This window comes from Schistocerca gregaria, chromosome 5 (genome assembly GCF_023897955.1).
Source record: "Schistocerca gregaria isolate iqSchGreg1 chromosome 5, iqSchGreg1.2, whole genome shotgun sequence".
Taxonomy (NCBI): domain Eukaryota; kingdom Metazoa; phylum Arthropoda; class Insecta; order Orthoptera; family Acrididae; genus Schistocerca; species Schistocerca gregaria.
This window is the reverse complement of record NC_064924.1, coordinates 327117046-327130530: the sequence shown is the minus strand read 5'-3', so window position 1 is coordinate 327130530 and position 13485 is coordinate 327117046.

Genomic DNA, 13485 nt, shown 5'->3' with positions numbered 1-13485 from the left:
ACGGTTAGCAGAGCCTGTTCTGCTGATGGTGTGAATGGAGCGGTCTACTGCTTGTCGAATCTCTGGAACAGCTCTGAAGCAAATGCCACGAAGCGGTTCCTCCATCGTCGGAATCAATTCAAAGTCACTAGCACTTAATTCCGGGGAGTATGGTCGATGGTACAGTACTTCCCAGTCCCATCGACCGAACATCACAGCTTGCGCTGCATTTGCCCGCGCATTGTCGTGCAAAATGATGGGTGGGTGGCGCAGGAAGTGTCGCCGCTTCTTCCGCAAAGCATTATGGGTTGCCGCGAAAGTGGAAAATGCATCAGAGCCCCAGTATGGCAAAATCTATGGTGATTCTCGAGTACTACTGTGACGCTGTTATCCTAACACTTTACCTTCCTACTGGACAGTACTATTACTGATCGTTTTTGGAGCATCACCTGCTACCACCTTTGCGAAAAGGTTATTGTTGGACATTTCGTCTGCAATATACACTCCTGGAAATGGAAAAAAGAACACATTGACACCGGTGTGTCAGACCCACCATACTTGCTCCGACCACTGCCAGAGGGCTGTACAAGCAATGATCACACGCACGGCACAGCGGACACACCAGGAACCCCGGTGTTGGCCGTCGAATGGCGCTAGCTGCGCAGCATTTGTGCACCGCCGCCGTCAGTGTCAGCCAGTTTGCCGTGGCATACGGAGCTCCATCGCAGTCTTTAACACTGGTAGCATGCCGCGACAGCGTGGACGTGAACCGAATTTGCAGTTGACGGACTTTGAGCGAGGGCGTATAGTGGGCATGCAGGAGGCCGGGTGGACGTACCGCCGAATTGCTCAACACGTGGGGCGTGAGGTCTCCACAGTACATCGATGTTGTCGCCAGTGGTCGGCGGAAGGTGCACGTGCCCGTCGACCTGGGACCGGACCGCAGCGACGCACGGATGCACGCCAAGACCGTAGAATCCTACGCAGTGCCGTAGGGGACCGCACCGCCACTTCCCAGCAAATTAGGGACACTGTTGCTCCTGGGGTATCGGCGAGGACCATTCGCAACCGTCTCCATGAAGCTGGGCTACGGTCCCGCACACCGTTAGGCCGTCTTCCGCTCACGCCCCAACATCGTGCAGCCCGCCTCCAGTGGTGTCGCGACAGGCGTGAATGGAGGGACGAATGGAGACATGTCGTCTTCAGCGATGAGAGTCGCTTCTGCCTTGGTGCCAATGATGGTCGTATGCGTGTTTGGCGCCGTGCAGGTGAGCGCCACAATCAGGACTGCATACGACCGAGGCACAGAGGGCCAAAACCCGGCATCATGGTGTGGGGAGCAATCTCCTACACTGGCCGTACACCTCTGGTGATCGTCGAGGGGACACTGAATAGTGCACGGTACATCCAAACCGTCATCGAACCCATCGTTCTACCATTCCTAGACCGGCAAGGGAACTTGCTCTTCCAACAGGACAATGCACGTCCGCATGTATCCCGTGCCACCCAACGTGCTCTAGAAGGTGTAAGTCAACTACCCTGGCCAGCAAGATCTCCGGATGTGTCCCCCATTGAGCATGTTAGGGACTGGATGAAGCCTCGTCTCACGCGGTCTGCACGTCCAGCACGAACGCTGGTCCAACTGAGGCGCCAGGTGGAAATGGCATGGCATGCCGTTCCACAGGACTACATCCAGCATCTCTACGATCGTCTCCATGGGAGAATAGCAGCCTGCATTGCTGCGAATGGTGGATATACACTGTACTAGTGCCGACATTGTGCATGCTCTGTTGCCTGTGTCTATGTGCCTGTGGTTCTGTCAGTGTGATCATGTGATGTATCTGACCCCAGGAATGTGTCAATAAAGTTTCCCCTTCCTGGGACAATGAATTCACGGTGTTCTTATTTCAATTTCCAGGAGTGTAGAATATATTCGCCATTTAACTCTATGGTGCGCAACAGTTTTATTTAGCCACAAGGACATTGAACACGTTAGCTGACAATGGGCATTGACCTATATCAATGGGGAAAGTAGTAAATTTGTGCAACACCGGGGTTTGAACAACAGTTTCGTTCTTACTAGGCAGATACGCTGACTAATACGCCATCCGGAAGCAACCGTCAGCACGACATCACAGACTACCCCAGTACGCATCGTGTCAGACCCACTTTTCCAAATTATACCACACACTGGTGATGGTTCAAATGGCTCTAAGCAGTATGGGACTTAACATCAGTGCCCTAGAACTTGGTACTACTTAAACCTAACTAACCCAAGGGCATCACACACATCCATGCCCGAGGCAGGATTCGAACCTGCGACCGTAGGAACAGCGTGGTTCCGGACTGAAGCGTCTAGAACCGATCGGCCACAGTGGCCGGCCCACACACTGTCAACGTAGTGCCCCTACCCATTAGCCTCATTACTCGCGGTATCTCGTCGACTCCATCAAGAGTTATAGATAGGTTTGCATCTGCGCTGAAGGTATTATTGGCTGCCATCACCTCAATTATGCATACAGGATGTTTCACAACTCATGTCATACAAACTGCTTATTTGCTTCTGTCTCGGGTTCTTCGGCCGACGTTCGTGTGATGATTTTGCTGACGTTTCGCCAGCACGAGTGGCTGGCATTGTCAAAGCTTCACCCTCCATTGCCGGAGGTGAACTGGAGCCGGGCTCGCGGCCGCAGACTATATGTACCTTGCGCGCCAACGTCCGAGGGCTTCTCCGCGGTCATTTCCGCGGTCATTTCCGGTGCGTTTCTCCTCTTGCTACCTGCTACGGTCGTTCTCTGCAGTACGGGAAGCCAGGAGCCGTTTACCTTAAGGCTTTCTTCTTTCTTGTTGAAGCTGTTCCCGTGTTTGTGTATTTCTACAGCTTCTCTGTACAAGCGGGTGTGATAGTGCTTCTCTACAACCAGAACTTCCGTGTCGGTGAATTTTATTACATGTACCTGGTCGGTCTCACTCAGTGCGTGTTCTGCCACGGCCGATTTTTCCACCTGTCCCAACCTGCAATGTCGCTTATGTTCTTTGATTCTGGTGTTGATTGATCTTCCAGTCATTCCGACATAAACTTTCCCGCATGTGCATGGTAAGCGGTATATTCCTGACATTGCAAGTGGGTCCCTTTTATCCTTTGCCGATCTAAGACATTCTTTGATCTTCCTTGTCGGTTTGAAAATTGTCTTTACGCCGTGCTTGTGTAATATACGGCCGATTCTGTCCGTCACTCTGGGAATGTATGGCAGAAAGGCCGTACCCGACATTTCTTTTTCTGGTTTCTTACTTCGCCGGTGGTTTGGCTCTGTTACACTTCTAATATCATTTGTGGAGTACCCATTGCTCCTCAGAACACTTTCCAGGTGTTGCATTTCGCGTTTAAGGTGCTGCGGCTCACATATTCGTGCTGCTCGCGTTACGAGCGTCTGAATCATGCCTCTTTTCTGGCTCGGGTGGTGGTTTGACAATTTGTGCAGATATCGGTCCGTGTGCGTCGGTTTTCGGTACACGCTATGTCCCAGGTTTTGGCCATCCCTTGTGACCAGCACATCTAGAAATGGTAGTTTTTTGTCCTTTTCCACTTCCATGGTAAATTTTATGTTGGCGTGGAGGTTGTTCAAGTGTCTTAGGAAGTCACCGAGCTGTTCTTCACCATGGCTCCACACGACGAAAGTATCATCGACGTACCTGTACCACACCTTAGGTTTACAAGTCGCCGAGTCCAGTGCCTGTGCTTCGAAATGTTCCATGAAGAAGTTGGCCACCACTGGACTAAGAGGACTACCCATGGCAACGCCTTCCAGCTGTTCGTAGAAATTGCCATTCCACGTGAAATAGCTCGTGGTGAGACAGGCATGGAAGAGCTTCATGATGTCTTGCGGGAAAATGGAACCGATGTGCTCCAGAGCGTCACTGAGTGGCACTTTCGTAAACAAAGAAACAATATCAAAGCTGACCAGGATGTCGTTTGGTGCAAGTTTTAGTTTCTTCAGCTTCTCGATGAAATGTCCTGAGTCCTTTACGTACGTGTCGGTCTGCCCCACGTGCGGCTGGAGCAGAGAGGCCAAGTGTTTTGCCAGTTTATATGTCGGTGAGCCAGGAGCGCTAACAATCGGTCTTAATGGAACGTTGTTCTTATGGATCTTAGGTAATCCATACAGGCGAGGTGGTAGGGCTTCTGTGTTGCGCAGGTATCTCTGTATGTCCTCCGGAACAGAAGATGCCTTGATTAACCGATTCGTATTCCGTGTGATACGCTGCGTCGGATCTGCGCTTAGTTTTCGGTACGTCGTCGGATCTAATAGGTCTCGGATCTTTTGTTCATAATCTTCGGTCTTCATTACGACGGTCGCATTCCCCTTATCGGCAGGCAGTACCAATATACTCTTGTCAGCGTTAAGATTCTTAATAGCTTGTACTTCTTCTTTCTTCAGATTGCATGCTGGTACATGTAATAAAATTCACCGACACGGAAGTTCTGGCTGTAGAGAAGCACTATCACACCCGCTTGTACAGAGAAGCTGTAGAAATACACAAACACGGGAACAGCTTCAACAAGAAAGAAGAAAGCCTTAAGGTAAACGGCTCCTGGCTTCCCGTACTGCAGAGAACGACCGTAGCAGGTAGCAAGAGGAGAAACGCACCGGAAATGACCGCGGAAATGACCGCGGAGAAGCCCTCGGACGTTGGCGCGCAAGGTACATATAGTCTGCGGCCGCGAGCCCGGCTCCAGTTCACCTCCGGCAATGGAGGGTGAAGCTTTGACAATGCCAGCCACTCGTGCTGGCGAAACGTCAGCAAAATCATCACACGAACGTCGGCCGAAGAACCCGAGACAGAAGCAAATAAGCAGTTTGTCAACAAGTGGCCACGAAAGTCTTAACAATTTTGTATTGCGCCTCTACGGGGAGGAAATTTGCAGATTGTACCGACGCCTTGACCAACAACGGAAGAAGAAAGCGCGATTGATGTCCTCTCTCGCCTTCCTTTCGCGGTGCAGAGATGAAGATGCTACACCGAAGTTCTTGAAATGTAAGCGCCTATTCACCACCGCCCAAGCTCATCGTATCTACAACAGAATGGAACGAGCTTTTCTTCGTGAGCGAATTCACACAATACGGAGAAACTTGGCAAAAACGGATCAGGAACTTCTGGACATGTTCTACCAACTAAGTAGCAGAATGCATCGAGACGACTGGGACAAGATCGACAGCATCACTTACAGGAGCATGCAGAATGAACTCGAGCGCTGCACAGAGCGACAGAAGAAAAAGTTTGAAGGATTCCGGAAGAAGACTGACAAGGCGATTCCCGACATGTCACGCACTGTGGTCAACCTCGCTGAACGACAATTGACCGAAGAGGAAGTATCCGTTCTTCAAAAAGGAGGGAATTTCGCTGTCATCCCAAGAACTATACCTGTGGAGGACATCATTGCTAACACCGAAGCGGCCATTCGGACCCTTCCTTGTGATAGGGCAGAGGAAATACGCACTGAAACAGCCAGGATACTGCGCCGAGCTAAACCACCAGCATGCAATCTGAAGAAAGAAGAAGTACAAGCTATTAAGAATCTTAACGCTGACAAGAGTATATTGGTACTGCCTGCCGATAAGGGGAATGCGACCGTCGTAATGAAGACCGAAGATTATGAACAAAAGATCCGAGACCTATTAGATCCGACGACGTACCGAAAACTAAGCGCAGATCCGACGCAGCGTATCACACGGAATACGAATCGGTTAATCAAGGCATCTTCTGTTCCGGAGGACATACAGAGATACCTGCGCAACACAGAAGCCCTACCACCTCGCCTGTATGGATTACCTAAGATCCATAAGAACAACGTTCCATTAAGACCGATTGTTAGCGCTCCTGGCTCACCGACATATAAACTGGCAAAACACTTGGCCTCTCTGCTCCAGCCGCACGTGGGGCAGACCGACACGTACGTAAAGGACTCAGGACATTTCATCGAGAAGCTGAAGAAACTAAAACTTGCACCAAACGACATCCTGGTCAGCTTTGATATTGTTTCTTTGTTTACGAAAGTGCCACTCAGTGACGCTCTGGAGCACATCGGTTCCATTTTCCCGCAAGACATCATGAAGCTCTTCCATGCCTGTCTCACCACGAGCTATTTCACGTGGAATGGCAATTTCTACGAACAGCTGGAAGGCGTTGCCATGGGTAGTCCTCTTAGTCCAGTGGTGGCCAACTTCTTCATGGAACATTTCGAAGCACAGGCACTGGACTCGGCGACTTGTAAACCTAAGGTGTGGTACAGGTACGTCGATGATACTTTCGTCGTGTGGAGCCATGGTGAAGAACAGCTCGGTGACTTCCTAAGACACTTGAACAACCTCCACGCCAACATAAAATTTACCATGGAAGTGGAAAAGGACAAAAAACTACCATTTCTAGATGTGCTGGTCACAAGGGATGGCCAAAACCTGGGACATAGCGTGTACCGAAAACCGACGCACACGGACCGATATCTGCACAAACTGTCAAACCACCACCCGAGCCAGAAAAGAGGCATGATTCAGACGCTCGTAACGCGAGCAGCACGAATATGTGAGCCGCAGCACCTTAAACGCGAAATGCAACACCTGGAAAGTGTTCTGAGGAGCAATGGGTACTCCACAAATGATATTAGAAGTGTAACAGAACCAAACCACCGGCGAAGTAAGAAACCAGAAAAAGAAATGTCGGGTACGGCCTTTCTGCCATACATTCCCAGAGTGACGGACAGAATCGGCCGTATATTACACAAGCACGGAGTAAAGACAATTTTCAAACCGACAAGGAAGATCAAAGAATGTCTTAGATCGGCAAAGGATAAAAGGGACCCACTTGCAATGTCAGGAATATACAGCTTACCATGCACATGCGGGAAAGTTTATGTCGGAATGACTGGAAGATCAATCAACACCAGGATCAAAGAACATAAGCGACATTGCAGGTTGGGACAGGTGGAAAAATCGGCCGTGGCAGAACACGCACTGAGTGAGACCGACCAGGTACATGTAATAAAATTCACCGACACGGAAGTTCTGGCTGTAGAGAAGCACTATCACACCCGCTTGTACAGAGAAGCTGTAGAAATACACAAACACGGGAACAGCTTCAACAAGAAAGAAGAAAGCCTTAAGGTAAACGGCTCCTGGCTTCCCGTACTGCAGAGAACGACCGTAGCAGGTAGCAAGAGGAGAAACGCACCGGAAATGACCGCGGAAATGACCGCGGAGAAGCCCTCGGACGTTGGCGCGCAAGGTACATATAGTCTGCGGCCGCGAGCCCGGCTCCAGTTCACCTCCGGCAATGGAGGGTGAAGCTTTGACAATGCCAGCCACTCGTGCTGGCGAAACGTCAGCAAAATCATCACACGAACGTCGGCCGAAGAACCCGAGACAGAAGCAAATAAGCAGTTTGTCAACAAGTGGCCACGAAAGTCTTAACAATTTTGTCATGTTATACATTTCTACACGTTATAGAGGCAATATAGTACATTAAATTTTACGTACGAACCCATGTCCGTAAACGTCATCCAGCGACGCTACAGTGCGTCAAAGTTATAGGCGCTTGCGCCTCTGAATGTGTGTACATACAGGACGATTCCGTGATGTTACAAACTTTCAAGGATGATGGAGAAGGCTAAATGTATCAATCTAACGTAAGCATCCCAGTACCGGAAACGACCTGGTCAAGTTCTGATACCTCAGACAGTGGAACATACATACCGGCACTGCTGTTGCCAAGATTGTAGGGTTGGAAATATTCTGAGGTGGTAGTCTGAATCAAGAAAAGAGAACATTTCTACCAAACATGAGCTCTAAAATGCATGAGCACTTGTTCAATAGAGGAGTTGTGATTCAAACTGGCGAAGATGAACTATTGCTCATAGCTCCTACGGTATGCATTTTGGAGATAGGTTTACTCAATATTTTCTCTTGTCTCGATCCATACTACCACCTCTCAAAGTTGCATCCCTACGTTCTCAGTAACAACGGCATCGGTATATATGCTCCACTGTGAGAGGTATCAGAATGACCTTCGCTTGTAAGTTCCACTCATCCGTTTCCGAGCCATGGACCCTTACATCAAACTGACACATCGTTGACAATTTCTAACATCATCACTGAATCACCCTCTATACGCAAATAAATTGTTGAAATGGCCCTGAGCACTATGGAACTTAACATCTGAGGTCTTCAGTCCCAAGAATTTAGAACTTCTTAAATCTAACTAACCTTAGGACATCAGACACAGCCATGCTCGAGGCAGGATTCGAACCTGTGACCGTAGCAGTCGTGCGGTTCCAGACTAAAGCGCCTAGAACCGCTCGGCCACCGCGACAGGCACACGAAAACACTTATAAGCGCCGGCTCCTATAACTTTGGTGCTGTGGAGCGTCGTTGGATGATGTTTCCGGACATGGGTTCCTATGTAAAACTTGATCCCTTCTAAAACCTCTAGGAGTGTGTAACATGAATTGTGAAACACACTGTATACGTGGTGTCTGCTCTTTCGGACATGTCCAAAAGAACAGACACCACATATATGTAATTTTATTTGCGTTATAATCTGGCAGTGTAATGTTGATAAAGGATTATTTTTGAGTGTTAAATCTCATTATCTCCATGATGAATGTCCTCTGTTCCAAAGTGACGGCTTTCGGTGAGTGACGATAACGTGCTTTTTTTCTCAATATAATGCTGGCGAACCCTTGTTGAGTACATCGCTCCGTCATGACATTATCAGCATTGGGCATGGCAGCGTTCTCGGTGTAGGCAGCGTTGGACGACAGGTATTGTTAGGTCTGGGTGGCTAGGATTTATATTTTCTCGCTTTGGTCTTGCTATGAAAAGGCACCTTTTCCATTCACGCACAGGGTCCAGTTAGCAAACGTTAGGGGCTGGCTTGTGATTTCCCGTGTTGGTTCGCCTGCTGATTCGTCTTGCTGCAGACGGAGGAGTTGGTGGTGTAACAGTTGAAGACTACAGCATGTATGATGGAGAGATTGAAATGTCTGAGTCTGTGAGTAAAATAAATTAGATTTGTTATTAATGATATCGTACGTCTATATTCTTCGTATACGGATGTTCTCGATTGATTCTGAATAATTTTCTGCCATTGGTGGCCACATCTACACACTATAGCAACCCACCCATGATGATATTAACTGATATGTGTCAGGAGATACATGCGCTAAATTAACAAGCTTCAAATTTCTGGATGCCTATTTGATTCACGTTTTGGCCTCAAAATGTGCTACAATACTTTTCTTCTAATATTCTGAAAGATATCGAATAGAGCACGTGCGTGCTTCATTAATATTTTGTGCGAACTTTTGCCGCTAATCGAAAAAATAATGCCAACATGTGGATGGATATTTCGTTGACAACATCGTTTCCCATCATAAAGTAAATGAGTTAAATTTTGTTTACGTTAGGGCAGAACATTTGTCAGTAAACACACCAAGTCTTTCCATAGAAGCTTGCAAGCTCTCTGATGATGGATGTTGAAATTCGAAACCGATAATCGTCATTTCTAAAAAAAAAAAAAAAAAAAATTGAACAAAACCAATGGTGCCTTGTTAATGAACTGTGTTATAAAAAAAATTTACAACGAAACCGATGTAGTTCTCCACGAATCTCGTTATTTGACAGAATAGCATAATCTGGAGCAGATCACTGCCAAACGCCATGCGGGAGATTGCAACTTCCTTGATCTCTTCAAGACGATTGAGCGTAAATATACAAATTAAGTTTTTCAAAATTGGAGAAATTAATGGGTAATTTATATCAAATGGCCTGAAGTAATTAAGTAAAAATTGATTGTCCTTCCGGTATCAGAACGATGACATCTGTCTTGAACGTACCGTCGACGACTAAGTCATTAGGTACGGAGCACAAACTGGGAATGATATAGAAGGAAATCGGCCGTTCCCTTTCCCGAAATTTGTCTGAAGCTGTTCAGGGAACCCAGGGGAACCCTAAATCAGGATGCCTGATGCGGGCGAGACCAGAATGTTGAGACCAGTGTGCTAACCACTGCCTTAACTCGCTCAGTAGGCGCGTCCGATTCTTTCTGCACTCTGTAGCTTCGTCTTGCGACTCGTGCGACATGCTTTCCCTTGGCTTCGGGTGGTGACCCTGTGTCGTTGTTTGAAACATTGCTTTTTCTGCTTTGTACACTGCTATACATTTTGTATTTTTCCGCAACGACAGGTTCTAAACTACCGTTAACACGTTCTGATCCATTGCTTCTCTCAGAAAACTAGATGTCACACGGTATAAAACATATATGTAAGAAAAGGGGTTTGCTACGCTTTCAACTACCTAGTTTCAACCACTTTTTAGGGTAATCCTACCACTCACTGACACGTTAGAAATACAGGCACATAGATCGATGTATGTAGGAAATGTCTCCGGATTTTTGGTAGGGTAGCGAATAAGACAAATAAATATCGTCTTAAAAATTTTTTATTTACTATTACATATACATTTACTCACAAAAACAACTCTTTCATTATTTTCGTTATGTGTATATTTAATAAAATCCAATTTAATTTTTAACTTGTAACTTAAATCGACATATGGATCATCTATTTCTTTATCCAACCAGTAATTTGACAAATACAGAGAATGAATATTCTCGAACTCTAAAACATATCTAATTTTCTTCCTGTAAAATACTTATTTTACGGCTTTAACTATTGGCTCTGTTCCCTCGTGCAGTTGTTCGAGGCGACAGCAATCGGGGATTTTAATTTTTCCTCTTATCTTCTCCATGACGTTATTGTTAAAACCTTATACGTCTTCTTGTGTGTATGTCGGCAGCTATTCTGCTCCAATTTTCTTCGCGATTTCTGTATAGAACTTTAAGTTTACAAGTTTTGCAACCTAGTGGCCAGTAAATATAGTTATTCCATCAGTTTTAAACTCTGCAAATGGCTGTTTTGTTTCTAGGTGGATAACATCCAGCTCACCACATTTAGATAGAATATCACCATCCTTTTTAAGCCGATCCAAATTGGAATAGAGCCTATAAAAACATATTTCGTGTATACCTTAATATAGTAAACTGATTTCGGTCAGTACACCAACATGTGACCAGTTTCCATAGTCGTTTACTGTAAATGCCAATATTTTGTATTCCCCTTTCGTAGTCAAATTTCGTGGGTAGATATTAGGTAGTCACACATCTCCATTTTATAAAACTTTCCGTTGATGTCTTGCGTTATGTATAAATCCGAAAGGTAATAATCGTCTACATTTAGCTGCTGCAATATTACAGGCAACTCTTCCTTTATAACATCCAATCTAATGATTTTATCTAATATTCCTCTTGCTGTCACACTATCGTTTCCATGTAGGAGAATGGGCGGCTTCGCCTTGACACTATGTCATGCAATGACGGACTTGAAGAATTTACTGCGTAGATAATAGTTAAATGAGCTACACATCTCCTTCTTTGACATTACAGATCATCCCTTCCCTAACTGCTCCTGACAGCCCCCATGATCACAGATTATAATTACCATAATGTTTTCGTAAAACGGTCGTGTAATAGGAGTCAGCATATTTAAATTCTTCTTGGTAAGGAGTGTACCAATTTCGATGTAATTTATACTAAAAGGGTAAGAAACAAGATTGTCCATGTCCTCCATTAGTAACCATAAACCAAAGATTTCGTCCGTTGGTCTAGTACTCCTCCCTAATAGCTAAGGCGTGTTAAGAACTTTGGAGGAGTCCATGTTGACACAATCAACTACCACAGAAGGCTGATCGGTTGCAACTGTCATGCATCCTTTTATACTCTAAATATTCACTTCCGATCACGTGATTTCCGGTCATACATCCCTCCTAGCTGAATTTCGCTTTTATATGTGCACGTGTCCGTGGGAGAGAAGGCGACTGCCCCTCGCGAGTACGACCGTATCCCACGCCACATAATACCTCTATCACGCTCGGATTGTGCGGTACACTACTCCGTCCAGCTACAGCACTGTACCCGGAAGTTGTTTCGGTGGGATGGGTCAGCGCCTTGTCCGCCTTTCTGGGATGGACTGTTTAACATCAACTCAACTCCTATAATAAAGCACTATCAAAAATAGGAAAAAAACAAACGTTCACCACTGTAATAAATGTCCTCTTTCTACGAAAGTAGACTAAGTCCATTTTCATTTAGTTTTATGGGCAAAATAAGTATAGAGTTTTACGTTCGATGGAACTCGCATCTCATTATTTTGCGACGTCCAGCGAAGTGTACTGCCACCGATCAAAAATGATCAGCAGACACTTACCCACCTTGTGAAAAATCAGGAAACAAAAACTGCAACTATTTTGATGCGAAAACTACCGCTTACTGCAGAATATCCTTGTTATTTCGAAATTAAATGTATCGTGAGAGTCACTTTGCATGGAAAGTAATTTTTGTTTTAACTTTATCTAGTTGGATTACACTCACCATGGAAGTCAAATGGGAATAGGTTGAGGCAATACGAAGTTCTTTTCGAGACCGTGATGCCCCTCGGGATTAGCCCAGTGGTCTGGGCGCTGCAGTCATGGACTGTGTGACTGGTCCCGGCGGAGGTTCGAGTCCTCCCTCTGGCATGGGTGTGTGTGTTTGTCCTTAGGATAATTTAGGTTAAGTAGTGTGTAAGATTAGGGACTGATGACCATAGCAGTTAAGTCCCACAGGATTTCGCACAATTTTTTTGGAGACCGTGGCTTTCCCCCAGTCCCAGCGGGAGTGCCCTACGTGACGTTAAACAAAAGTGTGTTCCATCACAGAACGAGAGGCCTATTGGGTACGTTGTGGACCTGTCTAGTCTGTGACATCTCGTCACCACAGCTGCGCCCCCTAACCATTAGGGGAGGCTGTGTCACTATACTTTAGACGACCAGGATGCATTTGGGACAGCCGTTCTTTTATCTCCTATTGTTTAGTTAACTATACCCGCTTTTGTGTTAGCAAAGGATCATCGTCCCAAGGCAGACAGCGGACAGCACATGTAGTAAGGCTGCTGGTGGAGTAGCTCGCTCCCTCCGTCCATCCATCCATCCTGTAGGTGGTTAGAGGGCCTCGATTTTCGGCAGTTTGTGGTTGTACATCGAGGAGAATGCATGTTCAACTACCACCCCCTCTTCAGTATTTTAGGACGACGATTTTCCCCAGTACATGTGGTGCATTGTGACCCATTCGTTACAAGTGTTGTCGTTGTCATAACAGTTTCAGAGTGTTATTAGAACTGTGACGCATTTCTTCCGTCAACTGTGATTGCGTGTATTGGCTTCGGTTAGCTGGATTGTAGGGTGATTTTTAGTAGGCGTACGTAGTGAACTCCGATGTCAATCAGTGGTAGATGCTGTATTCTTACAGATAATACACTTTTTAAACTCCTCTCAGCCCAACACCAGCCTCTTGTCAGTTGAACATATTTCCCGCCAAAAAGAATAAAGTTAGCACCTTACACCCCAGCCTTTTCCCCAC